This window comes from Ambystoma mexicanum, chromosome 2p (genome assembly GCF_040938575.1).
Source record: "Ambystoma mexicanum isolate Mex_15411 chromosome 2p, UKY_AmexF1_1, whole genome shotgun sequence".
NCBI lineage: Eukaryota > Metazoa > Chordata > Amphibia > Caudata > Ambystomatidae > Ambystoma > Ambystoma mexicanum.
Window position 1 is genome coordinate 613,455,793 of NC_090923.1, and position 4,587 is coordinate 613,460,379.

Sequence of the window (4,587 nt, forward strand, 5' to 3'; positions counted from 1 at the left end):
GACAGCACCAGTACGAATAGTGCAAGTGGTGAATGAGGAATGCCTGAAGTCATGGGTCAAGTATGCAAAGTTATTAACATGTGTCAAAAATGAAGCAGGACCTGAATCCCTACTGCCAATAAAGAATGCCACAATGTGCTTCAGGAACAGGGGTTTGACCAAAGATGGAGAAAACAAGGAATGTAAGCTGATAATTAACGAACCATGAATGAATGGAGGAACTGTCATTTTGATGGACCTTTATTGGGCCTGTGGATCCAGAGCCTAAATGCAGTTGTCTAGGAATTGGGGAGGAATATGCTGGATAATGGTCATAAATGTTCTTGCATTCGTGATTCCCTAAAGTGATCTAAATACTGAAAGCTTTCGAAATATGGATGCACACCAGAGAAAGAAGAAGTCTCTTAATCTCCTTTGACTGAAGAGAGAGAACTATTTCTTAGCAAAATCAATAGCAACTTATTTGAGCGGAGCACAAACTATTCAGTAAAACAGCAGTGATATTTACAGTGATATTCATGCCAGGAATTCAGACTGCAGTGAACGCTAAATGGTTACATATAACCAGGGGGAGCTGTTACAACCAATAAACATGATAACAAAAGGATTTAATGTGATTTGAGAATAATTTAAGGCCATCAGACTCATGGCCCACCAAACAGGTATGTGTTGGTCTTGATTACAGAACTGGAAAGAGGTGTGTGCACCAACATCGTCCCTCCCTGTTGCACATAAATACCTGCCCATGATGGAGAAAATGGAACCATGACAGAGGCAATAACTCTCGACCCTGCATACGAAGATGGAAGAAGAGGTAGACGAGACTGAAGAATATGACTGGTGCCCGTCCCTGTTTTCGTGAGTTCCAACTTGGTTAGCAAATGCCTTCAAGTTGCTTGGAGAAAAACTAGTGTTAGTATTGCTGGGATTCTGTCTTGTAAGAACAATTATAGGACAATGTAAGAAGACAACAAAGAAAACTATTGGGATGGAGATAATGATCAATATGAATGCTGAGACCAAAGTATCATACAAAAAATGAAGAAGATTGAGGAGCAGGTGGTGGTCGATCAGAGGGGGGAATGTAGAGAGGTAGATGTACATATCATCCCTAGAACCTGCCCCCTCACCTCCATCATATTGGAAGAATAGCAAGAAATCACTATGTGTGACACCAGGTATCATCTCAATACCGCATTAAAGATATGAAAGACGTTATGCACTCAGGCAACCGTATCGAATGTACCCTGGCACTGATGTGGTAGAAGAATTTTTGCATACACCACTGAATATAGAACAGCTGTAAGTGAAATCAGACCAGGGTAAAGTGACTTCATGCAGAGAAGACACTAGGACGCACTGAAATGATATGTGAATACTTAAAGAATAAGGATGTAACTGAAGCAATAAGAGAAACCTGCATGCAGAGACAAAGAAATCATATACACCAAGAAGATAATTGAGAAGAGAATTGATAAATGTATATACACAGAAATGCAAGGTGGATGAGACATATAGAAGCTTGCTGCACAAGAACATATAATGCTGATCAAGGATGCAACATCAAGAGGCAACTGTAAGGTACACTGTGTCATGAACCGCCACCTGCGTCCCTTCTTCACTTCGTGGTCCCTGACACATAGGGAATTGAACTCAGTAATCCTTCCAACATGGCCACTTGATGCAGAATGCTGCTTGCCAGTCTCTGCGCTACACGCTCTACGTTCTACAAAACAGACACGCCCCCACTGCTCTGCGCGTCTCAACGCTACTGCTTACTGCTTGCTGTAGTTGGACGTGTGTTGCCGGAGTTCGCTCAGGGCTTTATTCGAATTCCTGGTTCCCAGTTCTGTGAATCCCCTTTCCTTCCTTCCCTTTCCTCCACCTTACCTTCGGACTTCCTGGATTTCACCCGCGTTCGAGTCATGGCTTCCCGTGCCTCCGAGTGCGGGCATTGTTCATTCCTGGTCTCCGCCCTGGACATCTGAACGTATCCTGGAGTCGGATTGTGAACCTCACGCTGGAATCCGAGGACCAGCACACGGGGTTATACAAATCCCGGACTGTGTGAAAGAAGACTCCACAGAAGGTCTCAAGCAAACAACATAAACAGGTGAGAAGGAGAGAGACTTGTGACAGATTGAGACGCCAACAAAAACGATACAGATACAGAAATGGAGGCCACGGTTCAAGACCTCATGCGAGGCATGCAGGAACTAACCACAGAAGTCCAGAACCTTAAGGCTGAGAATGCTGCATTAAAACAACTGGTCTTGTCACGTAACTCCGCAACTAAGGAAAGCGTGATATTGGGAGGAGTAGTGGACAAATATGATGGTTCTTCAAAGACCCTCCGTGCCTTCCTTGATTCATGTTTAGTGCACTTCACCTTTAAGCCCTACTACTTTTCCACTCCTAGAGCAAAGGTGTGGTTTATGATCTCACACATCACTGGAACTGCCCTGACCTGGGAAACCCCCTAGTCAATTTGGGTGACACCCTCCTGGATGATTATATTGGGTTTGTGGAAGCTCTAAAGGCCATGTTTGATCACTCAGCAGGTTTACAGCGCTCAAGAACGTTTACTTGAATTACAACAAGGATCCCAGGATATGCTTACCTATGTGACCCGCTTTCAGCAACTCGTGAAGAAAGCTGATTGGTCTCAAGAAGTCAGCTTCACCCTCTTCCGAAGAGGTCTGAATGAGGAAATAAAGGACGAGTTTGCCAGGGTAGCTCGCCCAAGCTCCTTCCAGGCTTTCATGGATCTTTCCTTGAAAATTGACTTTCGTCTCCAGGAAAGAAAAGTGGAGAAGAAGAATTTTAAGTCAACCTTCCAAAAGGCCGCGACAGATCAACCATCTAGACCAGAACCCGCAGCTTCTCCGATCTCAGACCCAGAACCCATGCAACTCGTGGCCTTCCGTGGACCTATCACTCCACAAGAAAGGATGCGACGGATTCACACTGGTCTCTGCATGTATTGCGCCTCCGACAAGCACCTCGTGAGAGAGTGCCCTATTGCTCCTCCACGGCGTTCGGGAAATGCCAGCTCCCGATCCTAGATGGAGCAGGGTTTTGGGCGAGAGATGTCTGCTCCACATCAATTCCATCCTTGAACTCTCCTGGACCAAATAAGCTTGTGACTCTTAAGGCCTTTCTATCGCCTTCCAAGGAAGAATCTTACCCCATCCTGGCATTAGTGTATTGCAGAGCCATGGGTATATTCATAGATCATGATTGGGTCACTACTCACAACATTCCACATGAAACTCGAGAGACGATGCAACCTGTACAGGCAATTGATGGAAGACCCCTATCTTCAGGACCCATAACCCTTCAAACTACTGAGATCCTACTCTCTATAAATCACCATCAAGAGAGGATCAAATGTGACATCATAAGATCTGCCCACTATCCAATGGTTCTAGGCATGCCCTGGTTACAGAAGCATAACCCCTACATCAATTAGGCAGCAGGCTCCTTGTTTCTTGGTTCTGAACACTGTATGTCCCACTGCTTATTCCTAGATTCCTTACCAAAGTCCTCTGAAGACTCGCAAGAAATCCAGCAAAGTCCAGTCACCGTCTCTAACATCATCCGAATTCCCAGGGCCTATCAGGCCTAAACAGATATATTTTTGACTGCCATAGTTCATGCTCTTCCTCCTCACAGACCTGAGGATTGTGCCATCGATATTAAACCTTCAGCAGTGATCCCTTTCAGAAGAATGTTTATTTTATCAGAACCTTAAAAGCAGGCCCTCAGGGAATACCTAGATACGAACTTGGAAAATGGCACCATACGACCATCCAAGTCCCCGGCGGGCGTTTCGTTATTTTTCGTTCCCAAGAAAGATACCAAGGAGCTTAGATCATGTCTAGATTACCGTGGCCTTAACCAGTGCACTCTCAAGGACCGCTACTCATTGCCTCTCATCTCGGATATCCTGGAAGCAGTAAGAGGTGCAGTAGTATTTATTAGATCTCAGGGGTCCCTACCATCTAATTCGTATCAAGGAAGGTGACGAATGGAAAACAGCCTTTAGAGCACCTTTTGGCCATTTTTAATACCTGGTTATGCCCTTCGGACTTGCTAATGCCCCAGCGGTCTTCCAACATTTTATGGACTGGGTGTTTTCTGACATGCTGTTCCTCTTCGTCATTGTATATCTGAACGACATACTGATATACTCCAAGGACCATCTGAAACATGAAGAACACATAAAGGCAGTCTTACAACATCTACGTGAACATAAGCTCCTGGCCAAACCCGAGAAGTGTCTTTTCCATGTATCAACTGTTCACTATCTCGGATTCATTCTTAGCCCTAAGGGGATTGGAATGGACCCCTCTAAGGTAGATTCCATTCTATCCTGGCCCATTCCAACTACTGTAAAACAAATTCAATCATTCCTGGGGCTGGCTAACTTCTATCGGAATTTTATGCCAGCCTTTTCGGGGATTGTACATCCTATTGTTACATTGTTAAGAAGGATACCCCCTTTCAGTGGACCTCAGCCCAAGATACGGCCTTCCAACGGTTGAAGTCGGAGTTTACACAAGCTCCCATCCTAGCTCAACCTGA